The following is a 27,590-nucleotide window of genomic DNA, read 5'->3' on the forward strand; positions in this document are numbered from 1 at the left end:
TGGCGCTGGCCGGTGGAGGCAGGTCGGTGGTTGTCCACGGGATGCGGAAGACCCGGGGGTCGAAGAGGCAGCCACATGGAGCCCTCTGCAGACCTGTGTGGGTGAGGGGGGAACCGTGCTGGGCCGGGGTGGCTGTCCAGGGGCACCCGCTGAGCCGGCCCTGATGGCCGACATCCCCCAGCTCTGGGCCAGGGGCGTGGGGAGCTTGTGGCCGGGGTGATCCCCACGGGGTGAGCCGCTGTGCCGGTGGGACAGGGTTGCAAATCGGGGAGGAGACTGGCATCTAGGAGGTGAAAGGGGAGAGGTGGCCCCAAATATTTGGGGAATTCTCTGCAGATGGGCTTTACTGGGCACGCGCCACCCGGGCGAGGGCAAGGATGCTCACCGGGGCTTGCTGAACCCCCATGCGAAAAGTGCTGGGGGAACGGGTGTGATGGGGATGGCGAAGGGGCCAGAGCAGACTGGGGTGCCATACCTGCTGGTGGTGCTGGGGGGCCCGGGGTGCCCGGGCTGCAGGGAAGGGCTGCTCCCGCGTGGGCAGGCGGCACGGGTTGGCTGAGCCTAAGAGAATGAGACAGGAGCGATGGCCGGCGGTCACCTCTGCTCTTGTCCTCCAAGAGCATCCCTGGGCTGCAGGGGTTGGGGTCGGTCCCTACCTCGAGGGTAGAAAGTTTTGGGGAGCACGAATGGCTGGAAAAGCTGGGGCGCCGGGGGGCCCCAGGGCCCAGGCAGTGGGAGCTGCGTTGGTGGCCGTGCCATGGTCCCTTCTGGCTGTTGGCTGCCAAGGACTCTGTGGCGTCTCCCCGGAAGGAATGTGGGGGCTCCCTGTGTTCCGCCCCACCCCAAGAGCCTCCCCAGCTCCTCCTGGGGAGGGAAAGGGTTAAGGGAGGCTGGGGTGGCCCCGGGGCCTACAGGCGGCTCTTGGGGTCTGCGGGTGCAAATGCTCTTGGCTTTCAACAGTATTTTTCCGGTGGGGGAAGAACAACAAGTTGATTCAGCCGAGCCAAGCGGGGACCAAGCTGCAGCCGCAGCCTCCTTGCGCCAGATGGCAAATGCGTTTGTGACCGTTGCCCGCGCTTCTGTTCGCTGCGTTGACCGGAGCGAGGCAGAAATAGGAAAAAGGACGTCGAGGGCGTGAAGGAAGGTCACGCGGTGTCGCTCGGTGGCACGCTTTCCCCCAGCCCTCGCTCCAGTAGTGCTGTCAGGTCTTTCAGTCTCCTGCTGGGAAAAGCAGCAGCTCTGGATCCCCCTGGGAGGGGGCGGCGCTTTCCCTGGGTGTGTGACACCCCAGAGGAGACGGTACCCGCCGCGGCGTGCTCCCAGAAAAGGACTGGATTCTGCCCAACGTCCGGTGTCGGGGCGCTGGGGCTGTTTGCGCTCTACGGGATCCCAGGGATGGGGTTAGTACATCCCCTCCTCATGCTTGGAGGATTCGGCACTAGCAAGGACACCCCAAGGGTACCAAGGACACAGGCCTCTCGCTCCCGCTGTGTGAACAGTGTGTGGCCTGGGGGAGTCGGGACAACTGCCGTGAACCGGAGGCCAAAGATCTCTCCTGGCCTGTATCCTGGTAATCAAAGAGATTGCGCTCTGTTCGTGAGGCACCTCTGGCTGCAAGATTGTGCAAGGCCATGTGCCGCGTAAATTGTGGCAGGGACCGATGCTGGGGGCATGAAGGCAAGCGCGCTTCTAAAAGTATAAAACTCCGTTTCATTTCAGAGCGCAGCTGAGCCACCCCACTCCTCAAGACTCTGCCATCTGCACTGCTGTGGCTGGGACTGGGCAGTGCTGCACATCCCAAAGGCCACCAAGTCACACCCGTGTCCCTGCTGCTTTGCCGGGAGCTTCTGCGATGCGAGCGATGTTCTGGGGGCTGATCTCTTGGACTGCAGCTACTCCGTCCCTGACCGCCAGCTGGCCAGGAGGGTTGTGTCCAAGGTGGAATTCCACCTCTCTGACGAGAACCTGGCCAAGGATGCTTTCCTCCTGAAACATGTCCAGAAGAACAAGATGGGCTTCGTCAGCATCAAACCGCTGACGTCCTTGAAGAAGGTAGGCAGCGCGCTGCGTTGGCCAGCCAAGGTGGGAAGTGGCCTCCACGTGGAGGATGCCTGGGTGTGTGGGTGTGCTCTGGCTGTCTGCCATGGCCAAAACACTGCTGTGTTATCAACAGCTTTCTAGCTACCAGTACAGAGCACAGCACTACGAGGGCTGCTGTGGGGTAAAGGAACTCCAACTCATCCAGATCCAATACAGAAGGAAAGTGGAGAAACAACAGAGGGAGCAGCCCAGGGACACAGAGCCCCAGGTCTCATCTGGCCGCTCCTGTGACCATATGGTGTATTCAAAATCAAATACCTGAAGTGCTCCCTTAGATGCAGTTTACAGCCAGGGGACAAGAAGGTGGCAGTTCTGCATTTTGCAGCTCCCAGGCTGATGGCAGAGCCAAAGCAAAAAAAACAAACCCCAAACCAAACCAACCAAGAGAGGTAAAACTGGAGCGCAGGGAGCAAATGCTTTTCTTTCACCTTAGGCCAACTGCTCGGACGCTCTCTATGCTGCCCTGCCACAGAGGGCATCCCTCTCGTACCAGTAAGAGACATAAGAGTGAATTAAAGCCAGGACCCCAAACCACACCAAAAACCTGGTCGTGATGAAGAAGAAAGTGGAGAATGCATCAAATATAACAGAAAATTATTTTGGACATTCCCAGTTTACATTTGAAAAAAAGAGAAGGAAAACAAAGAGGAGGAATTAGGTATTAAAAGAAGAGCACTGAATGATAAAGCCATAGCAGTCCCTCTACCACTACAAACCCACACCCCCACACGCACGTACGCACACAGACTGAACACCACCAAACTCCCCTTGACTGTGACGTTCCCCTCAGCTTGCTGGTCTAGAGATACTGAATGCCTGAAGCACACCAAGGATAACTGAAAACATCTGCATGGCTTTAATGGGAATCCTCCAACTGAAACAAAGCGCTTTCTCCCTCTGTCTGCGTTGGCACATCCCCGAGTCACGCTCTCACTCCTCTCCTTCAAAGTCAAGATTCCTAAACGTGAAAAGCGGGAGTGGGGAAAGGCGAAGGGAAGAGAAAAAGAGGGAGAGCATCATCAGTGGAAGACCTGCCAGCTGCTGCTGATGTTGCCCTGTTCGGGGGACCACCCCAGCAGAGAGGAGCTGGTTTGCGTGCCACAGACCTCCCTGCCTGTTCCCAGGGACAGGCCGTTTGCTCAGCCTTGCCGGCCAAAGCGTGGGAAAAGCGTAGGTGTGCGCCGTCGCTTGCTGAGGAGCACGGTCACGTTCACGTACAATCCTTTACCTTTTTCCTCCCTGGATTCAAAGGGTTTCTGTCTTCAAAGTGAGAGCCTTCCATACGGTCATTTGTGACATTTCATCCAGGATAACAATCTCAGAAGGATCAGTCCTGCAATAAATATTTTACATAGCAATCCGTGATTATGGGAACTGATGCCACCAAGGGCATTAGCATCAGCAAGAGGAACAGCGGAGCCCCGAGAATCAAAGCTCCGCATAAGCGTGGGAGGTTTTGCTGGATGAGGAGTTTTGGGAGGCAAGCCGGGGAGCTGCAGAGCAACAGCTCTGTGCAAAGGCTCTTGCTGGGGCTTAGCCCCGGTCCGGGTTCCTAAGCCACTGCTGGTACAGATCACGCCTGCAACTCCTCATGTGTAAGTATGAGGATCTCCAGCTACCGTAAAGGCACTGATGAGGCAAGGTTTGGGGGTCAAACGCGAGTGCTGCAGCCACTCTGCTTGGGGTCAGAGCCCTGCAATCACCTCCTGCAGCCCTGCCCCTACCCAGCTCCGTCCACACAGCCCCTGGCATGGGTCCTTGCAGCCCCAGAGACTGGACTACGGCTCCGCAGCAGCCTGGGGCCACCAAAGCTGAAACGCTGAAGCCCTGACAGGCTTCCAGCCAGAGAGGGTGGCTGCCCTCCTCTTCCCCTGGGGTGCTGAACCTGCTGGCAGCATCAGTCCCCAGCTGGTGCGTCTTGCGTACATCTTTCTCAATTAAATGTACAGTGGATGTCTTCTCGTTCAGCTAGTCTGGAGCTTAAAAAGCAGCTTAAAAATACGGGACAGGGTAATTTTTGGTGGACATGGCCAGAGCCTGCATGTTCTTGAGAGAAACTTTGGAAGAAGACCTAAGCCTTAAGGCACTGCCCTGAGGGGGTCTCCTTCCATGACGCAAATGCTGCTCTGGAGCATGGCGAGCTCTGTCCCAGCAGTGCCCAGTGCCTTTCCCTGCCTGCTGTCACAGGATGGCCACACGGGAGAACTGTGGCCAAGCTGCTGGAGCACTCCGGCCTTACAACACCAGAAGGGCTCAGGAGGAGAGTGTGGCAGTGGAAAGAGCAGCTCTGGACACAGCAGGCGCTGGGGCTCCCTGGCAGTGCTGCTGTTCCGGGACTCTGCACACAAGCACTGCCCCTGCAGTTCCAGAAGTGGACTCGGAGAAAGGATTGTGGACAAACAGGTCGCTGCAGGATCCTTTGGGGCGGCTCCTCCTTCACACAGGCTCTGGGTCACACTAGATCGGTAGATACTGAATTAGAAATGGGATGGATAATGACATTTCTTTGTGGACAACATGATTCCAAGGAAGAAAACCTGAAAACACAAAACAAACCGACTACCAACCACAGATAGTCATACTCGGGCCACGCTCGGAGCTGGGCACCCCAGGGGTAGATGGTGGCTGAAGAAACCCTCAGGCACAGGGAAGGGGAGGGAGTCCATGCTGACCAGCATGCTAGGAGGCAGCAGGCAGTGCTCAACAGCCCACCCCTCGCCTCCTTCTCGGAAAACACCCCACTGGACTCTGCTTAGTCCAACCTGGCCCCGCAGCACTCGACGAAAGGCAGAGCAACAGCAGAGCTGGCCAGGAAGCAGGGGGCTGCGGCTGGACCCCCCAACCCCTCTATTTATTACTTGCTCTCTCTAGTTTCTGCAGTTGCAGAAGCAGTAGCAAGAAGTTACACCAACCCACTGCAGTAGCAGAAGCGGAGGCGACTTCACATGAACCACTTCTTTGCTTAGACCTAACAAGTAAAACCACAGGAGACGTTAATTCCTGCAATGGAACGTCTTGCTCAAAGTTACTAACCGTACACAATCTCAACGCAGTGCTGCTCCTCTTTAAGGAGACTGATCATGCATCCCTCACCCCCTCCAGCTGGACCTCCAAGCCACACACACAGCAACCAGCTAAGAAAGCAGACAGAAAACAGCAAAGTTTGCAGGAAGTCTGGCATCAAGGAGCCTCCCTCACCTTCAAGTCCAAGGTATTTTCTGGCTCTGGTCATCTTGTGTTCAGCACAATCACAATTAAATACATTCAGTATTGGGTTTAGGGTCTTAGGGGGATGTATTGTGGCAGAAGCAAGAGAAAACAATGCATTTGTTACTGGGGTTTGTTTTAGTTTAGGCATTTACTTACCTGGGGTTTGTCGATAACCCTGAGGATCTTGCAAAGCTAGCACCGATTGCTTTGCTTTTCAGTAAAAACAAAAATGAGAAAGAAGGCCACATACAGCTTTTCTCTCCTTCAGGTATTCCAGAAAGAACTTGCCCTACTACCAGCTCCATCTGGCAAATGAATAAAAACCTCTGTCCCCAGATGATCAGCGATAAGACACTATGCCAGGAAGCGATGTGATGATGCAATTGCTAACAGCTAAGAAGCGCTGCTTCTAGCACTGACTCTTGGTGACCTGCGCTGGACCAGATTCAGACAGGACTGCTAGAGCCAACAGCAGCTGCAAAGTTATAACCGCAGATGTTTCCCAGAGCATAGAAAAGCCTGCTGGAGGGATTCACCCTAAAGGACAGGAACCACGCTTGGCAATACTGTCTCTAGCTTGGGCTGCTTCCTTCTGAGTATTGTAGGGAGAGGAGTCTTTATGCATGAGGAACTTGCCTTTCAATCACTTTGACAGAAGACTTGCTCCATAAACAAAGGAAAACACTTCAGTTGAACTGGTGCAGTTTGAACTTTATTTAAAACAGCTGTAATCTAATCTGCATAGTGCTGGGGCAGCATCCAACCTCTGCAATAGCCAGGGAAACTCCAGAACAGCAACATCTCTCTGCACGCGGCCAAGCGCTGAGTCAGGGTACATTAAAATAAAGCGTGTAATCTGACCCATGCTGGATCAAGTCCAGGAAACTAGTAACCTGACTTCTTCCTAAACTTCTTCTTAACACCCTAAGAGTGAGGGGGGGGGGAAACAACAACAACAACAAAGCACAATTAGAAGATAATTCTGCAAAGCAAGAGTTAAAAAAAATAAATCCATGTACAGGCATATACTTTGATATCAATTAGCTAGGTTAGTTTGAGACCAGCTGCAGAAATGCATGTGCTGACTAGAGGTTAAGGGCACAACAGCCTTTAACAGGTCAAGTGGAAGAATTTGTTTAAAAGCATGGTAATATTACAGGCTTGTAGACCATTACAAAACACTTTTCATAGTTGCTTTGCCGTTTATCTCATCACCTACTTCAGCTTTAATTCCTTCAAATTAACGATGGAGTTTTATTTACACAAGTGCTGAAGTTGTATACCTACTGTAACTAGTACACAGACTTGACAGTATTGAAAGACCATGGTTTTAACCCAGGTCACAAAACCAAGGTAACCATTTTATAAACTCAGGGTGTAGCTCTGCTAAAAGCCACTGAAGTAACATAGGTTCTCTTTCTTAATTTCAACCTGTGAGTAAACGTAAGCCTTGCACCCTTAAGTTTTGGGTTTTTTTCGAGGGGAGAAGGAGGAGTAAGACCTCTCAAACCCACTAAGGCACATTTTCTAAGAGATGAATTGCACTTGAAGCAAGCTGGAAAACAGAGGTAATAAGGAAAAAAGGTAAGTATACGGTCATGGTCATGCTTTCTCCACAAGTTTGGAATACCAGCAGTAGGGGGAATGCTGGAGAATGAAGACCGTGCAAGGTAGCTACATGCCCCTTTGGTCTTGTCACTAGGGTTTGAGGTGGATGCTTAAAATGATCAGAGCTCAGAATTGCGGTTTAAGCCAAGCAACTAATTTTAAAAGAAGTCAGGGGTATCTGTTGTCCGCACAGCAAAATGGGACTTCAGCTGTCAGCGCAGTTTGCAAGCTGCACTATTCAGAGGGTGTTAATTCAAAACCTGGAAATACTAGAAGCAGGAAAGCAGTGTTCCTAGTCTCCTCAAATTTACTCTACCATGACATCATCATTTTGTAGAACATACTTTTTCTGGCACTGCCCTGCCCACCTTACATTTGGTTTACTTGTTTGGGGTTTTTAAGCAGATCCCACGTGCATTAAAAAAAATTAATAATAATTAAAAAAAAATCTTTTTGGAAGACAGTATTTTACAGTACATACGAAAATTCTCTGGAAAAACATACAACTTCATTTACAAAAACACCAAGTTATAAAGAAGTTACAATAGAGAGAGAGCACAACATTTGTTTCACAGGATCAGAATTTCTCCCCACCCCTCAAAAAACCCTCATGCACTTAACTGGGTAAGCAGTGTTACCAGTTTACAGAACCGGAACTTCAGACTACTACAAGTTTTCATGTAACCACGTAGAACAGCTTTCAGGGTTTATCTGAAAACACTCTCTGCATGCCAATTCCTTTCAAGACTCTCCCTTGCAGGTGGGTAGCAGTGCCACAACAGCCTTGGCTATTGCAATGTTTAAGTACATCTTCAGCTGTGTGTTCCGAGTTTAGCTTTCCTACCCAGCGACAACAAAAAAAGCCCTCAAGTCTCATGCTGGAGCAGTCTCAAGACAAAAATCAGATACAACGGCATGGGACACGTCTATCATCTCCATACCTTGGTAGCATCCTCTGCTGCGTTGTCTTCAATACCACAATTATTTATGGGCCTCCATGGGAGGCAATACTTGTGTAGCGCGTGGCCGTGTTAGGCAGGGGACAGCTGCTAGCTGAGGAAGCTGAGCACCATTCTGATAGATGCCCAGGAGTGTATGTGCCAACCGGGAAAATAGTTTAGGAGAAGAACAATACATGCACGTGCACTAGGAAAGCACAAATGAATACAAGCACGTTCAGACACACTTGACACCACAACGTGGTTGCAGTAACTAGTTAACCTGTTTACCTACATTCTGAATCCAAGTCACAGGGCAGCTTGGTTTTTGTGGCTTTTCCAAAGCTGTTTCAGCTAGTGACAGTCAAGACTTTTAAAAAGACTAATAGGGATAACTCTTACAAGAACATATTTGGGAAATGAAGGCTGAAAGAAGTTAAACTAAAAAGCATATTTTTGTTTACATCAATAAACGCGTAGAGTACTGACGTGAGGTAGTCTAGGCACTAGCAGAGTCCATTCAGCTTTTCAGTTAGCCCACTGAGTAAAACCCCTTCCTAATTACATTGTCTGTAGATCTGCTGCTGACATCTTCTGGACTGCCGCCACCTTTGAATGCTGAATCCTGGCCAGTTAACTAGAAGAACAGAATACACAGACTCAAAATAATTGCTATACTGAAGTTACCTTCATATTTGAGTACAGCTTCCAGTCAACACATTAACTGTATTAGTGGCCATTCTTAAAACAACATTTAGACAACACTACCCTTACCGCACAGGAATCTCAAGCCTCGCAAGAAGTCGTACTACCCAAACCTTGAAATCTGTACCTGAAGTATTCAATAGTAGGTAACAGTTCTGCAAGCTGATTCTTTACAAGTGTCAAAATGGAGTTTTTTCTAGTTGTTCTTTGCCTCAAATCAGAGGTCAAGCCACGCAAACAGCTGTTTAAGGAGAGTTATGTATAGCAAGAAAACAAATCAAGCATTAATCAAAAGCTCCCACAAAACCCAGATTTAACAAGCAACTCCACACGGTCGTTTCAGCAGTGGACAACCTGTTGAGTAGGCTGCTGATTTCTAAAGCAGCAAAACTATCAAGAGGCATTCGAAAATCATCTGCCAGAACAAGATTAGCTCATACGTCTACATTTATAACATTCATGTCCTCTTCCTTTTGAGATTTGGGTTTTTTCTGAATGAAGAACTGTTTCCAGTTCATTGAGCAATGGGTCAGTGCAGTAATATACAACTACAGTAGTATTTAGAGAGCCTGCCACCAGACCAAAACCAGTCACTAGTGCCAGATCTCGGGGGAAAAAAATTGTTTAATAGCTATACAGTCCGTTCAAGACAATTTCTCACACCTACATCCTAGTAAAACTAGCATTATGCTTAAATTTAGATTCCTGAATCCATTGGGGATGTATATATGCATTTCTTCTCGGTTATGTCATGCATTGTACATCAAGAATTAATTCTACTTCAAACCCTCCCTGGCCTAGCCCCCCTTCCTTACCTTTTCTCCGTCTGCTAGTGTTTTGGGGCGTTCTTCTGATGGAGGTGAATGAGGTCCTTCAGTGGTCACTGAATAAGGTCGTTTAGGTGCACTGTTCTTAGGATCTGTAATTCCAGTCCCACTTAATTCATGCTGTCCTTGGACAAAACGTCCTCCTGGTTGAGAAACTGTGTTACGTCCTGGAATGGTGCTACCAACTGGAGGTCCCAATGTTCTTATTGCAACTGTAGCCTCCACTTCTGTAAGAGACACCGCGCTTCTAGAGTTCAGCCGTGAAATTAAAGACTGCATTCCACCCACCACGTCAATACATACTTGAATCAGTAACAGGAATGGAGAGTCCCTTAGACACTGATGGCTCAGCTACACGAGGTAGCTTCTCTCTCTTGTTAGCACCGTTAGATTTCTGGTACGCAGCATTTCTGTAAGAGTCAGATGCTAGAGTTATAAAAAGCTCGTTTGTAAAATACTATACATTTCCTTTCCAGAAAGCCCATGCAAGACAAATGTCTGTCTTCTTAGCTCATTGTCACAGCTCTACCAAACAACAAACTCCCAGGCAATCTAGCACGAGATCTTCATTTTGACCGCTGAACTTCAGACCGCAAATTTAAACTTCAGCGTTGTCTTTAGTCAGTCTCTATGTACTTGCACTGTCTTCCAGCTTAGTACCTCCAGCACTCTGTACTGCTTTCCATGAATGGATCTGCTCTACCCATACGGGCATCCCATTTTATTTTAGTTTTAATGCCACTCCTCCAGTACCAAATGGTCTGAACACAGCAGGCATTACACATTTGGTACTCTTGGGCTATTACTCTCAAGATTACATATTCCTCCTGGGCTGAAGTAGCTTATGAACAAGCAGACCTCCCAGGAAGTGACACACACTTTTACTGCCCGAGTTCTCATACTGCTGCACCAAGGCAGCAGCAGCTCTAGTGTTGCTGTGATCAAGATCAGCACTTCGTTAGAACATCATACTGCTTGGCATTAACCATACTTTTTGTTAGAAAGAACAAAATTACCTACATGGAAAACACTCCGGCTTCAAGTTACACACTAACCCAAGGAGATCTACATTCAAGACCAAATAATTCCTCCGGTATCCACTTCTCCTTTCTTCCGACATGTCTTCATGGATATTAAATTCATTTTTTCAAGGATTTCTTTAACCTGCCTCCCCCCACGTGCCCAAAGGAGATGACAGCTTTCTTCCTGAAGCCATTAGAGCCCTCCACGTGCTTATGAACAACACAGATTCAACCAAGAAATCCCAGACCTCATTCCCATCGCGAGTCAGTTAAAAAGCAGCTTCTTCACAGCTTTAAGGTTATGGTGCTAACCTTTCTCTCTCGGCTGGAGAGGTGTCCACTTTAGCAATCTTATGTGATGAAGAGGAATTTTCTGGTGTTCTGGAGCCCGTGTCTCTGGAACTGTCCAAACAGCTTCCATCTGAAGAAGTCCTTTTGCGCTGAAGCCCACCAGCATTTTGACTAGTACCTGGCATGCTTTGCTGAAACAACAACATCAAAATAATGAAGTCTTCAAGTAATTATTAAAGGAAAAAAAAAATATTGCCAGAAGAGCCCAATTTTTAATATACCTTCTTTCTTTTCGGTAAGGTTTCTGCAGGCAAAAAATGGTGGAGGTGCTTTCTCTTCACATGAGCTGCCTCAATCTTCATACCTTCCTTTAGCACATTGAGGTGGTTAGCCTGGCTGTAAACTAACAGGAAATTTAGTGTTGTAGCTCAGTGGGAATGTTTGCATTGGGTATTTGTCAAAGTTGTTGACATGATTTACATTTGCCACAACATTCAAACACAGTGCCACTGGATGTAACGTACAAGACAAGCATCGGTTCGGGTAACAGTGCAAGTCTGAGGAAGTCACCCCACCTGGCCTGAAACTCAGACAAGCGTTTTGATGCCTTTTTTCTGTGCTTGTCTCATATCCCAAAGCATGAGCTAAAAAGAAGGTCCGCTTTTACTGCATTTACTCATGTTGTCTGAGCAACACAACACACAGCTCATGCTGGTACCATGGAGAAATGTTTGTTTGCACTGATGAAGAGTTTAAAGGAGTCCACTGCTTAGAACTTTTTGTCCAAACACACTCGTCACTCCCGAAGAGTAACCCGATTTCCTTAGTTTGTCGTTACGATAGCAAGGCATAAGCCTCACAGCACACGTGCACTTCTGAAAGGCACAAGAGCAGTCAGCTTGGGAAGAAGTAAACAGACTTTGGAACCAAAGACCTGTACTTTCAAATGACTGCTCCCCCCCAAGCCCCTTTATTCTAGCATTATCTAACAACGCTTGCGATATGACTTTATTTCTGCATCTATCAAAAGGAATAAAGGAATATGAACACGGAGCTTGATGTGCAAGACTGCATGTCATTACAATGTGACCACTCACTGCCTTTCAAAGTTCTGGGATGGTATCATACAGAAACTGTTATTTTGGAAACAATACTGTCAGCAGGCATTCACAACTTCTTTTAGAGCCTGATACAGTTAATTCCCACTTCCAAAGTCCAGTAACTGACAACTGCTTTTGACAAGTGTAGCTACACCCAGTAAACGGGCATCTCTCTCCTGGCTTCACATCTGACTGTCCACTTCAGGAATCGCAGTTCCTTTCTGATCGTTCACTATGATCTGCAGAACTGTTATTTCACATATGGGATATGGTACATAGGGCTGTAGTACACACTTCTGTTTCAAGGTGGACTTACATTGCCAAGGTGTCAAAATAGTATGTTTCTAAGGCTAATCTTCTACGTGTCACGCTCTACAGAAATAGCTAATAGCTAATACCAGAAGGAAGCACAATTCACTTTGTGAAGCAACTTGCACTGGCATTAAAAAATGAAACCCTACGAGACTAGAGCAAAATAGAGGCTTACCTGTATCCTTGAATGACTGTATAACGCACGTTAGATCAACGTTAACACTTTCTGCATTCTCCACTTTCCTAAACACGATTCCAAGAAACCACATTGACACATATCCACTCCTAAAAAGACAGTCACAAATCTATCATTTATGCACAGATGCCAGTTATTTGGGTGCTAGCATCTACTCTCAAGAAGGGATTAAGCAAAACAGTTTAGTTGTACGCAGCAGCTAAAGATTGGAGTCAGCCCATACTCAAGTTCTCCAAGAACTCCTCCCTCAAGTTCTCCCTTCCTTAAAAAGATCCTACATGCTCAGAACCTTGCCCGCCAGACCTCGTACCTACAAAACAGTAGCTACGTAACTGAACATCTCTCACAGGTAAGCTGAGGTGAAGGAATATAAACGAGGTACAATACATGGGCCAAACTCTAGTTCAGAAAAGTAATGAAACTCACTGTTTACAAAGTTCTCGGCTGCCAGGGAAAGACTGTGGCTTTACATGTGCAATAGATATAAATTCATTCCTCTCCAAGTTTCCAACCAGCACATGAATTTTAGATTCCACAAGGCCAATCCTGATAAGAACAAGAGACATTTACTCGTTTTTGACTGTATCCAGCACAGTAGTTATCTGCCTTCTTATAATACAATGCTAATACCAAAAATGCTAACCAGTCAGTAAGTAGTAAGACTCATTCAGCTCAGCAGATACTAGATATTTATATCACACACACTGGAGTTGGAGATGTTTTCAGGGACATTGGAGCTTCAAAGTTTCCAAAGACAGAGGCAGTAAGTAAGTTTAACTTGTACTCTTAACAGGTCAGACACAACACTTCAACATATAACCTATGATGAAAATGTCAACAAGAAGCAGATTCCCAGCACCTCTGGCTGCATTTTGAAGTGCAGCAAAGCTCCTTTTTACCCCAAAGATCAAGGAGAACAACCGTTTAGAAAAGGCTCAAGCACAACTCTTCCATTACACCTGAGTAAAGATGCTATTCTTCTTGCAGACTGATCTGTGAAAAGAGTTTACCCTCTTCCAGCCAAACTGAAAAATATCGTTCCTTTAATAAACAAACGATCCAGTCAACACAGTCTCATCAGAGACTTACCCAAGAAATGTATCATGACCACCAAGGCTACTCTTTTAAATGAAGTACTGGCATTTTACCCTTCTACCTAAAACACTGCTGCCCTTGAAAGCAGTCAGAACTCTGTACGTTCTTCACAAGTATCTTATGTTGATGAACAACAGAGATGTGCCATCTATTCCCAAATCCATTCAAGAGTTGGTGAACTAAACTTGTTCTTATAGCAAACGGAAGCAAGTTTGTCTTCTGCTTTTCATTTTCCCAGATGCAAAACTAAGCCCCGTTTGCTGCCATTTCTGTCACTGCAAAAACATCAGCTTTTACTGCAGCCAGAACTTTCCTCATCTTTATTGTGAGATACAATGAGCCTTCTCCACTTAAAACATCTCACATTAAAAACTATTTGGCTCTAGGCCCTCTGCCCAGAACTCCTTGTTGTATACCTAACTGCGACTGACATCAAGCTGTAGCTGACACGATTTTTAAGTGAACAAATTAACAAGTTCAGGTAAGAGGTATTACCTACTAGAGCTGTTTTTAAACAGGAAATAAGGTGTCTTTCAGAGGTAGCTCAAGAATTCAATCATTTGCCTTAGACCGCAAGCCGAACCCTGAAGTATAACCAAGGTGCCCTCAGAACAGGGGTCTGGTACACACAGCTATTTTCCTTGCTTACTTGAGCAAGGCAGGCAAAGCACTCGTTTCTTCAGAAAAAGAACACCACACACATTACAGTACCTTAATTCCTCACCGTTTCCCCTTATTTCAAGACTCACAGTTAGTCACCCCATTCACACAGGTTCAACAAGTTATTACTGGCATGTCTGCCTTGAGACAGTGACAAATACCACGTCAGCAGCAGTCATTTTCTCTAACCACAGTTGAAGGGGTTCTCACATTACCTTTCACAAAGTAGATCAGCACTCCTGCAATTTACCTATCCACTACCAAGCATGCCGAGATGATCATTTCCAGCACTAAACACAAGGTGCCTGAGCACACTACTAGATTAAAACGTAGTAAACACTATTTATCAGCATTCAGGTACTCTGTGCAGACGGTCAGGTTTCACCCCGATTAAACAGCCTTGTTTCACTTCACTGGAGAAAAGTAGGCTCTGGAACAGGCAGACTACATTACCAGAGCAACTTAGCGTTGAGTGCAATCTAGTCCTAAATTAAATATTGCATCCAGTAAAAAAGCTATGAAACCAAGCCTTCTAAGGCTCTACAACAGTCATCTTCAAAGTGTCGGAGGGGGATGTACCCCAGGGGGTGCACAAGACAATCCACTGAGTCCGGGAAGAAAAGATTAGAACTTCAGTAATGTGTACGTAACTTGTAAAGAAGTAGACATAGACCGCAACTATGTGTTCAAAAATTACTTTTTTTTTTGTTTGTTTTGCTCACAGGAGTGCACAAAAGTTTGGAGACCACTGCTCTATAAGTCAGTAAAAGATCAAGCTCTCCAGTGTCCACTACACATCTGATGACATCAAGTAATCCCCATTTACTTCAGTCTCTGCAACAAGGAACATCTTCCTAACTGAAGTAGCCTTGGGTAAGTAGTCTCCTTAGACTCCTAAGGAGTCTGCTTCTCCAGATGGCACAGAGCATACGCACGCTAACCCTCTTTGTTCCTTCTCATCATGACTTAGGTCTTTAGCTTAACTTCTTAAACAGCAAGATAACTTACGCTAACTTCCCTTCACAAGAAAGCTTTTAGTTTTGCTGAGGAACTGTCTACTTACCTCCCTACTGTATTCCATGCCGAGCTGCACAGTCAAATACTTTAGTTTTGTGAACTGTATTAACCAAATGAAGCGCAACACTGAATTGAGCGTCAATGATGTATTGAACCCACACTCAAAGCAAGACTTACCACTCTAAGTGATGCTCTTTAGTAGAGGCACTAGCAGTCAGCACAATATAATGTCTAGAAGAAAAGAAAAAGTAACATTCTAGCTCAGGACTTGATATTCCTTCAAATGAAACCAAAACTGCCTTAAATGTATAGAAAATGACTTCCAGACAAGACACATTATATCCTGCAGGCAGCACAGTATTAACTGAAGAAAAACTGATTACATCCTTCAGAATCGTGTTCTGCTGCATTCTAAGTATCAGAGCTGGTATTTTTGTTAATAAAAACAGTGTCAGTGGCAAAACACAAACAGTTTTTCTATCTTCCCTATACTTATCCTTACCAAAATTCCTATGACTACCTCCAGCTTCTGAAAAACAAACATATCAATGCCATCTTGTATTTCGACTGCAAGCTAAAAGTCACTATGCTAACCAGTACGGCAATCATTTCAAGTTCAGGTAACAGATTTCATACATACTTGTATTTCTGAAAAAAGTCCAGTGGTTCAAAGAGCTTTGACCAGTCTGATTTTCCTTGGAGAATCTCATTCGTAACTGCAAGACCTACAATTAAGGTTGAAAACCTTACTACCATTTTGTTTTTAAGACTAGCAGAGCGTGATAGAAACTTTACAAGAGAAAGGTTTTGAACAGTAATTGACAGATCAAAAAGCAGGAATTCCCTTGACACAATACACGCCTACTACAACAGTTCATTGTAAAACTGCTCCCTTGTTGCCTGCAACAGGTAGACTTCCCAGAGAACTCTTCTGCCTAAAAGGGCACAACACCGCACGGAATATAACCAAGTCAGGTAATGTGGTTTCATATTGCAAGAATGACACCTTTTAAGCAGTTAATAAGCATGGAAAGAACTTTACCATGTCTGAACTCCTCCACCATTACCGCTCGCGTTGATGTAGATACGTTGTACGTAGAGTTCTGCTGCGGATAGGCTGGGGTGATGATAGGCATTACGTGGTATCGGTCTGATGGGTTCACCTGTGATGTTAAAACAATTGTGCTCAGCACCAGCAGCTTAGCTTAGAAGAAAGGTTCAAGGCTTCCAAATTCCATGTCTACATACCCTGGGGTCCCATACCGCTAAGTTAAGATTGCTCTCTTCCTGTTGTTTCAGCAATACAGGTCTTGGCCACTCCCTAAACAAGAAAAGCCAGGCACTGACTCTGCCATGTAATTCAGGGTAGGACTGAATGGTGTTGGTCTAAATCTTATATAAAGAACCACCTCAGAAAGTGTTACTGCTTTACGCAAATCAAAATAGTCATCGATAGCTCTTACCATTCTGAAAAAACCAAGAAGAACTTGTTCACCAGAGTAGAAGCCAAAGCGTTTGGATAGAGTTGACACGTTCTCGCTACTAGCACAGCACAGGAAACCCCACCAAGAAATCCCAGCACGTTGGAGTAAATGCCACGTCCTACAATGCAGACATTGTCGTTGCCCTGTAGTCTTCCCATGCCCAAGTATAGTCCTTCAAATTTACAGCACCACCTTCACAATCTATGGAATACCTAGCACCCTTCAGCCTCCAAGTCAGTTATTTTTGCAGTGCAACGAGGCCAAAACTGTTGGTCCTTACAGCGATGCGAAAAAGAATCGTTACCACACCACTTCCCAAAATACCGCTACTCTGAAATTTGCCTGCACTGCTACAGCTACTGCTTCGCTCCAACTTCCCTTGAGAAGAAGGTTCTGCCATTCTTCTAGCACTTGCTCTAGTCACATGCGCAAACGGTATTTTCTTATTCCTTATCTATCAAGCTTTTATACTTCACTGGGCATTTTTTATCCTTTCTAGTCAGGTTCCTGGTAAGCAATGCAGCACCTTGTCTTGTAGGCACTCCCCTCATCTCCCCACTCCACCCCCATTAAAAAAAACCACAGAATCTACCCCACAGACAGTCCTTGAATCTAAACTAAAACACAGGTTTTGAACTAAAACCTGATATTTAAACAGCTATCCAAAGATGAAGGACTTCTAGTGCCATTGTTTTTTCAGCACGAGGTGCCTCTGGAAAGTTTAAAGATCACAAACAATCACATTACTCACGTTTTGCCCACAGTTTAATTGCACGGAGCGTGAGCCGGAAGTTCTCTTTATTTGGCACTAGGTGCAGGATTTCGTCAGTAACTCTGCAGCCTGTAAGAAAAAACAGTTGAAGTACAGCACTTCCTGGTAACAGGTACGAGTCAGTTCTGTGCTGTACTGGATCAGTAGCTTACAGTTTCTCCTGCAAGTCTATGAAAACAAGTTTGCATTACTTGCTTTGTATTACCTTAAAAATCAAAGGTTACACATAACCTTACAGGCACATAACATAACAAATTAGAGGTTACACATTCCGTATCACCTCAGGTAACTGGTACCCTCAACAGCTTTTTCATACTTTAGACTACAGCCAACAATTGTCAATAAGGCCCTTCGACAGGATTCCGAAAGCTAGGTTTCTTTCGACAGCCAGGAACAATTAAACCAGTCAGCGTTAAACAGTGAGCAACTTCGGCTTCAGGTATTTTAAATATCCTTTTTTTTTTAATGAACTACCACACAATCTTCTCTATCAAGTGCTCTACCTATTCACCTGAAGCAGTTTCTGTAGCAAACTGGAACACCACACACCCCCCAATCGAAGAAACATGAAACACAGGTCTATCTAAACACACAACTTGAAACAGCTGAATTTAAGCCCACTCGCCACCTCCTCAGATCTCAAGTATACAGGGGATCAGTTTCTGCATCCTGTACAGAAACTTGGGGTGTGTAACGTGCATTCCATACCAACTTTAGTAACATTTTCTTGTTAAAGATGTGCAAATATGCTTACCATTTAAGCTCCGTATACATCTTATATCCAGGCTTCTGAGACACGAGTTGTCTCTGAGATCAAGATTATCAGCAACAATTGGCACAGACAGTCTTGCAAACACGAGATCAATCTTAAGAGGGAAAAAGTGCCAACCGTTAGAATGCCCCGCAGTTTGCAAAGAGCACACTGGTGGGGGACAGTTACTCAAGTCTAAAAAGAGTGGTTAACATCTGTATTTAGAATTATGTGACTATAGATACATCTCCCAAGAGATTCATTTGCCAGAAGACTCAATACAATTTCTAGAAGTTCCCAATTTTATTTACAAAGCCTTCACTGCATCACCCCTTTCTTTTTAAGCTAGGGAAAGGAAGAGGGCATTTTAAGTTGGAAAAGATTACTCTAGACTTAGAGTTTCAGTTAAAAGGGAACTTAAAATTATTCACAGAATTAAGACTTAAGTTCAGTCACCTCAACTATACTTCAGCAAAGGAGAGAGCATTTCCTTTATGCAGTAAGCCCTTTTGATCCTGAAGTATCTGCTTTTTAGTACAGTCTGAGGCAAGAAGATTATCCTGTGAAAGTCTGTACCAGATGAAGGCCACAAAAAGGTCACTGAATAAATCTCTTTGTGATAGTGATACCAAGCAGTAACTTGCTTAGGGACTACAGCAGGCAGGTCTTGATTCATTGTATAGGATGTATTCAAGATAGCTGGATTCCTGCAGCTGACAGACCCAGGCGGGAGTCAAATGAGTACTTTCACTTTCCATTTTCCAGATTGTTTGTCCCATGACCACTTCATTTTGGATGTGCAGCAAAACATTTAGTCTGCTCACACGATTCGTACAGTGAACTACACTGTACACATCCCTCTGTAGATACCTAGCTTGGCAGAGCTAAGAAGACTGAGCAAGGACACCGCCTCTGCTCCCACTCTGCATGATCCTAGGGATAAATGCTATTCAAGCAGACTACCCTGGTCTACAGCACAGGCCTAGAAAAAGATGTCCCTGATGCTCCCATGCCTGCTAGGCTCCCTAGGGGCTTATTTTCCTATAAGCTCCCATTCTACTGCAATGTCTTCTCCTGGGATACTTTGCGGTCCAAAATAGCACAGTCACAGCTCCCTGGAAAAGGTATCCTATTCCAAAGCAAGAAAAAATTTACTCACTTAAAAAAACCCAAAAAATGCTTACCTCAACGCCATCAAACTCAAACTTGACAACTGGTACATATGCGTCTTCAACTGCCTGGAAAGGAGAGGATAACTGTGTAAGAAAACATGGTTTGCTACTTTAATGTTTCTCCTGAACTACGATCAAATGCAGAATTTACACTGCTAACTACTCAGTATAAAGACTGAGTTGCTTCCAAACCAGAAGAATTGTTCATAAGCTGCAAGCAGTATAGCACTAAGACGGTATAATACTAGCTTTAACAAGTTATTTAGCCAAGAGATCCGGAGGCTGATCACGTATTGTAATGAACAAACAGTGCACAATGAGCCATCAGTATCAGAGGTTGTAAGGTACTTACCTTGGTGGTGAGGAAGAAAAGCAAGAGATTTCTGTAGCTATCTTACTCCTGGTTAACATCCAGAGAAATCGAGAACATTCTGTCCGCGTTTGACAGCGCGCACTAGCCTCCTGTATTTTTATTTTCTACCATGCCTGAGATGCTATCAGCTACCTTATGGGACAGTTTTCAATTTTGTAGCCCACTCGTCAGAACTGTGCCACAGCCCACTGACCCTGTCTTCGGTCACCTAAACAAAGGCTCATTAGCTATGCACGTGAAGTCTTTCAAAATGTCTGCACAAGGAAGACCAGCCTGAGAGAAACGCTTCTCAGGAGTTCGGTTCTATATGCAAAGTACACAGCATATGCACCGGAGGGTCATTTTACAAGGCAGTTTTGTACATTCACAGCACAGCTCCTATTGACTTTATGCAAAGCTGACTGTGCGTCTCTTCTACAAAGTCTCGGGCTGAGTAGCCAGAGAAGAACAGGACCAGAGAAGAATGAATTCGAGGTCCTAAAGTACACCCAAGGAACACCATGGCAAAGATACTGACAGAAACCTTTCCACATCACATTCAACTCCCTTAGCTCTCAGGCTGCCCCTTCCTCTACCTGCATGCAGTTACTTTCTTGCCAAGCCCCTTACTACAGCTAGGATGAAAGCAAGGCTCCTAGGCACAACCTTGCTTTTTGATACTATAGCCCACTCATTCCCAAACCATGGGTAGGGGAGAAGTGAACCACAGAGATTCGGATCGGACATACAGTCACTGGGGAAGGGAACCAAAAGCTTGACTTCCACACTTTCATGCTGCGTAGACAGTATTTTAGAAGGGGCTCAGAAACAAGGCCCTTTTTCATTTTGGTTTGCAAGACAATCACTACCAATAGGAGTCTTTAACAGGAATATTCTTATTGTCGGAGTTGCACAATCTATCAAGGAGAGAGCTTGCTTACTCTTAGGTTTTTTATTTCCTCCTGACGTTTCAGTTTTTCAAAGAACGACTGAAAGAAATCCGATCTTTCTACATGTCTAGGAGCAACACAAGCCACGTCTATGTCAGCACCTGCAAAGAGATGCCATTTGTTCTGTTACTGTTGGAAGACACTTTCAAACATTACAACTATGACCAGACACCAAAAGTTTACCTTTAGTGTGTACTCCAAGCCTGTAAGAACCAAACGTAAATATTTTGCCACCAACATTTGCTACTACTGAAGGGGGAAGATTCTGTGGGTAGAAGAGAAAGAGTTTTCTGGAGAACAGAAGATACACGTTGACCTACGTGCAAGTTTAACTAGCATAGAAGTTACTTAGAAAGACTACAACAGCCTCCATAAACAATGTCTTCTCCCTCCCGTACTGTTAGTCTAATAGACTGATTCTGTTTTTCTGAAGGGAGTGCTGGCAACTCACAAACAACAACAACAACAAAAAAGGTGAGTACTGTAGCAGTCGCTTCATCAGTTTAAACAAAGACCTATTATCAGTCTTCCCTGCAGCAGACCCACATAAATGAACACCATCTAAGAGCCATACCAAAGGCAAGTCTAGAGTAATAATTTCAAACTAGATTGAGTGCTGTAGGCTGTCTGGGGCAAGTTTACTGCCCTGTTACCATCTGTCTCCCCCCACAATGTCTTGTTTCAGCTTTGTTAACCGCTACAAGTCAACTGACAGAGCCACTTCACAAACTTATTCAGTGCCCCAAGGACTTGAAGGTCTTCATCTAAAGGATCTTTTATACATTATTTCAATGGCTCTTACTACAGATCTCCTTGATACTTAAGAAGGAAGTTAAATGTTGAACTTTAGCATAAATCCTAGTAGTATCGCCTTTGAAAGAAACAAAAAGGCTTCAGCTGTTTTGATAAGAACCTATCAAAAAACCTTACCTGGCTCTCACCAAGTTCTGAAATCCATTCTTTGACCAAGTTATTCAGTCTGCCAAGAACAACCAGCCTGTAAAGAAAACTCATGTTAAGTTTGCCCTAAAAAAACCCCAGGACATTAACAAATTTTACAGTCTTGTTATACCTGTGATTCAGTTCTTCCTCCTCTTCAAATACCCCCAATGCTTTCATCGCTTCAAGCAGCTTCTGAGTATGAATGGAATCTCTATCCGTAGGAGGAGCCAAGCTAATTGCAGAAGTCATTCCATAGTGCCTTGGAGGCTGGTTCTGCAGCCTAGGAGTACTGGGGGAGAAAATAAAATACCGAAGACTCCACAAAAGAGAAAAACAAAACCCAACAAAACAACAACCACCACCTTACTGCAAAACACCCTTCCACTTACAGGTTTCCAAATCAGCTTCTGCCCTTTTGCCCAGCATTAATATAAATGAGGGAAGAAAGATCCTGCTTATGGTTTTTAGATAACTTGACCTAACTTAGAACCAACTTCTTTAAAAAACACTTGTGGATATAAGAAAAGATCCAAGTTGCTGCTATCTGAAGACAGCTTATTTGCATTGCGCTAGACAGTTGGAACTGATCGCCAGGAAATGAAAAGGTTTGAAATCCACTAAGGGCAACACTATGTACAGCACAAGTTTTTTTGGACCCATTTCAGTTTCACAGCACTTTTGACTTAAGGTTATTCCCATCAGCTTCCTGATCACATTAAACAAGACAATTTAACACTGGCTTCTTTTAGTTCAATGTATTGGCTGTGCTTCTACTGATTCTGAAAGGACATTAGAGTTGATTGCAGAGCAGGGACAAAGTGGTCTGTTAAACAGAGTTGTTGCAGTAAATGCAGCATTACCTTGGTTTTGTCTATGGAAGAGGATGAAGGAAAACATCAACCAATCTGCAACTAATGTTGCTAGCAGAGCCTTGTGCTCTTAACACAGCGTTCCACTTTTATAGCTCAGAGGCTTAGCTCTACATACATCTGGTTTAATCTAAATCCAAGAGATGTACATCAGCACGCAGAGCAGCACAAGTTAAGCTCTGCTTGTAGAAGGTGCTCGAATCTGCTTTCACTAGCTCACTGCCCAGTCAGGCAGAGCATTACCAGCTGAAACCAGGAGAGAGAAAGGAGGGGCACCGGAGGTAAGAACTGTACTTAATGGATCAAGGGTCTCTACAGAAACACTAGTAGCAAAAGGGGGACACCCATTAAAAAGGTCTCTACAACTCATCATGCTTGTCAAAGAGTCCATATCCAGACCCTAAGGCTACAGGGATTAATGATGGCATTATTCAAACCGGCTATTTTCCTACTTCACAAATGGACGGCTTCAAATCTGAGCTGGGTTAGTCAAGAGACGCTTAGAACTATTTAAGGTATCTGACCCACTTTGGCTGGAATGGGATGAGGAAATGCTCAAAGGACAGCCTCAACACTTGATTTTAAAAAGATAGCTTATTACAACTCCTGATTTCTAATTGTTGCCTTTACTCTGCCACTGAGGGAAGATGGATTTCTCTCTCGCAGAGTAGCTTTGTCCAACTACAGACGTAGCTTTTAGTCACCTAGTGGGCTCCCCCACCCCCCTTCTCTATGAGCTCATTTTTCAAACTTTTTTTTTCTAGGCATTTTCCAAAAAGCTGGCGGGGGTGGGGGGGTGGTATTAGGACTGTAGTCCTATGAACTACTCTCCCCAGTCAGAATGGCTGTTTACTTTCAAGTGTAACTAGGCCCTGACCTAATTTGCCTTGCCTTCTTTATAGGCATGTCAACTTCCACTTCATAAGTCAAAATATTCCTAATGAGTATTTTCCTTCTTATGATACCATTTTCATAACAAATACAGAAGGAAAGCCAATGAAGCGGGAGTGTGGTGGCAAGCACTTCTTGTTCTCAACTGAAGCCTTTTTCTCCCTGCTCTCTGTTCATTTGAGACTACACTCATTTCTTGACCCTCCTACTTGCCTTCCACCCCCAACATCCTCACCCCCAACACTTCCCTCAGTCTGCTCTCCTCAGACTCAGCTTTGCGACTGTGGATGGAGGCTGCCCAGGCTTAAAAGAGACTCCCATCTCGCATGTGCCCACACTTCTTCACACTTCTGATCTGCAAAGTACTGCACAGATAGTAACTCATCTTCTCCCAAACTTCTTTCATCTTCTTCCACGTACGCTTCCTACGTCGTTGCCTCACCATGATGTATTTGGCCTGCTCTTGTCCCCGACTTGTTATTCTCCTGCTTACTCGATTGGAGATTTTAGACAATCTGTGGGATGGATCCTGGGGTTTGTTTTGATTTATCTTAAGATTTTATAAACACAGGGCACCCTTACAATCTACCTATCTAGAACACATATATACTAAAAGGAAGGACTGACCTGACCCTGCAGTCACAGATAAAACAGACTCCTCTCTCGCCAACTGAGAGAAAGCAGCTTGGCTATTTGGGCTGACTACATTGAAGACATTCAAAATGGTCATAACAGAGCAGTGTTGACTTTTCCAAGAATTTGCTCAATCAGCATCAACTAAGTTGTTAGAAAAAAAGAATGTGGAGGCTGACTCCTACTGGGAAATCAATTTCTACAGTCCTGTTCAGCCAGGAACCAAAAGGGTGCCTTTCCACTTGATCCTTTAACTGTATTTAATTTTGATAGGTAATTCTGGTTTCCTCAAAAAGACTTCCTTTGTCAGAGTCCTCTTCTCAATCAGGTACTGGAGGTTTATTTTAAATAATTTCACTGCAAGCACAGATCCCCTTTGTTAAAGCCAGTTCAAATTAGGCCATTGAAAAATTAACGACCACTTGTATTCTCCACAACTATCTGTGCATACGTACTTCACTATGAATCAGCCGTTGCAGAAGTCAAGTGCTACGGCCTCGTTTAACAGTTTACAAGTAGTAATACATTGAATTTCTATATAATACTTACAGTTCCCAGCCTGGTCTGCCACCTGCTGAGCCAATTGTATTGCCTCTCCCCGGATGACCTTTTGGAGTGGAGAGAGGAAAAAGCAAAAAATCCCATGCAGTTTATCTGAAGATAATGTTTTGAAAGGAATTCTAAAGTTACAGTTCCTTACCAGTGGTGGGTATTGACTGTCCTTGGGGGCCCAGACGACTTGCTAATGCTGCTTGTCTTCGCACAGGAAGCCGACAGCCCTTGTGAATAAACGCAGACAGTTGGAAAAGAAGCTCTACTACAATATAAGAATCACTGCATATGTTGAAATAAAGCTTACCTTCTCTTCCAACAAACTGCTGACTGACAGAGAGGAAGATGTAGATGGTTCAGCGGCACTCACCAGAACAGCGGGAGGTCTAACAGTCTTGGGTGATGGTGGAGGCGGTGGCGGCTGCTGCTGCTGCTGCTGCTGTTGCTGCTGAATCTGCTGATGGAGCCTTTTTGTGTATCCAGTTCCATTTTTGAAGTTGTTCACAGCCTAGAGGCAGAAAAGCATTTACAAGAAGCTACGATGGAACTTCAGCAGATATACGAACAAAAGCCTTCACAGAGGAAAATTACTCATGTATTCCGTAAATGCCATCAATCCTCAAAGAAACCAACATACAGATGTATGAACACGTCACATTGAACACTGATACTAATGACTGGTAGCTCAGAGGACCTGTATTTCAAGTACTTCAGCGTTAACGCCAAATGTGAAAGCAAGGCAATCGTGTTCAGTAAGAGCGGGACCCGAATTTGCCAGATCATCTCTAAAGAGTCGTAAGCTTCTGTGACAGCAGCAAACAGTGCATTTGAAAAGTCAATTTAGCCTTATTCAATTACGCCTTGCTTAAGGAGATGTAAATTAATATTTTCTTCCCTTTCCGCTTTTTACAAAGAGCCTTTTCTTACAAGCACTTTATGTAAAAGTCGTCATGTTACCTGGCGTATGCACTTGTTGGGAATTAAAGCATCAGGTGAAACATCTGTCTCCTGACACGTTGGGCATATATGTTCCTCAGATTCCAGTAATGCTGTTCTAATACCTGCATAGAATTAGAATAATCAAAACAGTATTTAGCCAAACTAAGGAAGTTTTGGGGGTTCTCACCAATCATAAAGACATGTCTATGATTAATAGGTGAATATAGTCTTGAACTGAGAGCATGAAGCTATAAATGTTCAATAGTGTAAAAAATTTCTAGTATGCAGCAAATAACTATACAGTTTTGTATTTCACCATTGGAACATCTGCAGATGTAGCATAGGCTGTGTCTTGATGTTGCAGCTAGTCTTTTTCCCCACTATCTAGTACAGCGAGAAGTCCCCAACCTCAAGGTTAATGAACAAAACATGTTTCAAAAAAACCTCATTAATAGGTTCAAAAAACCATTAGGAGGTTCGAGTTCTGAAGGTTTTAACCAACTCTCCCATGGAGAAGAATGTGGATTAAATGCCTAACTATCTGTTTGTTGCAGACCACTGTAAGTCACCAGAGTCGGCTATATAATTTTGTATGAGACAAAGGGCTGTGGACCAACTAAAAGCATTCAGTGTCTAATACTGTAATCCCCTGCACAATTAGCCACTCTCCTCATACTCGTCCTTCCGCTTGTAAAGAAGACTTAACTAGATACCTAAAAAGGGGAAAAGGCTTCCTGGCTTTTTTCGCCCTTGATACCAGAAGAGCCCTTTCCCGTCCAGGGTATACTTCAGCATAAAATAGAACTGGTAGCAAAGTAATTTTGTTCCCTCCTCTTTCTGCTTTCAGAAAATCAGATGTGATGTTTAGAATTAACAAACACGGGCGTAACACTTACATTTGTCACAATAACTGTTGCCACAGCAGGGAATAACAGCTGCATCAGTCATTATGTCCTGACAGATGAGACATGACAACTCATCTGGAACGGGAGCATCTGAGGTGGAGGAAGAGGAGGAGGAGGAGGAGGAGGAAGAAGAAGACGGCTCCTCTGGTAAAAAGGGAGGCTTCTCCATCCTTCCTCTAGCATAAGCTTCCCTGGAGGAGGGGTGGGGAAGGAAAAAGAAACGAGTTAAAGATGGGTAGAGGAAAACTTTTCCAAGCTCTGCATTTTCTCAAAGCAAGAGAAGAGATGGAATTCTTCTCGCTCCACATGAGCCTCCTAAAAGGTAGGCGCTTAGTTTAAACTACTTTTCTATAGCCACAACACTAGAAGAGGGAGGGAGGAACAATCTTCCTTCTGCAGAACTCTCCCATTCATTGGAGCAACTAAGAAAGAAGCTCAGACTAGAAAATTAACCTTTTCACAGCTAGAAAGCAGGTGAAATGAATCCCACCTCTCCTTTGCCAGAGGACACATGTAAATTGCAGGCTCAGCATAACGTTAGTCTCCGAGCAATTACATTTTATAAAAGCAAGAAGTCGATGTTACAGCTTCTACAAAAGGAGATCCAGGACGGAAAACCAGAAGTGCTACCACGGTCATTTTAAAAGAGCCACTCCTGTCAGCACACGGCAGTATTTTCTCACTGTATAGCAACAGGAAAACTTCAGCCTGTTTCACACATGGGATTTCAGAAAAGTCAGAGGGGGAGGAAATCTCAGTCCAACAGCCACCTGTTAGACTTGGCAAGAAGCCTTTGAAACATAAAACAGAAGCAAAATGAGCTTTCAGTGACTACGGTTAAATGGCATCAATACTCAGCCAGGGACTTAGTGCAATTAAAACACGCAAATATTCAATAGATGGGGCAGAGAGAAATGTCTTGGTTTTGTACAAAATAATAAAAACTGTGAACTGCCATTAAGAAGAGTGGAAAACAGAAACATTTCCACTAATACTGAAAGATATAAAAACATGCACGAGTGTTCACCCAGAAAGACCTATGGATATATTGAATGTCTACGACCTAGGAAAAAGAAAATTTCACACTTCTAATTCCAGCTTCCCCTGGAATTTTGAAGGCCTTTGCAACATTGCCATACAACCTCTGCATTTCACCCCAACAGAAACAATTCTTAATATGAGGATTCATGTATTTGTTACGTAACTGCCAAGGCAAAACAATTAAAAACTAAGTAACACCACAAGTCCCCCACAATCTTACCCCATTTGTCGGGCAGTTCTTTATGTAGTGGCCACG

The 27,590-nt window shown here is 44.8% G+C and overlaps 1 protein-coding gene across 1 annotated transcript in view; it reads left to right on the forward strand.

Moving 5' to 3' along the window:
• LOC126037114 (electroneutral sodium bicarbonate exchanger 1-like) overlaps nt 1-27,590 on the forward strand; it is a 247,320-nt gene that overhangs the window by 24,944 nt on the left and 194,786 nt on the right. The window lies entirely within an intron of this gene.

Source organism: Accipiter gentilis, unplaced genomic scaffold, assembly GCF_929443795.1.
Source record: "Accipiter gentilis unplaced genomic scaffold, bAccGen1.1, whole genome shotgun sequence".
NCBI classification, from domain to species: Eukaryota; Metazoa; Chordata; class Aves; order Accipitriformes; family Accipitridae; genus Astur; species Astur gentilis.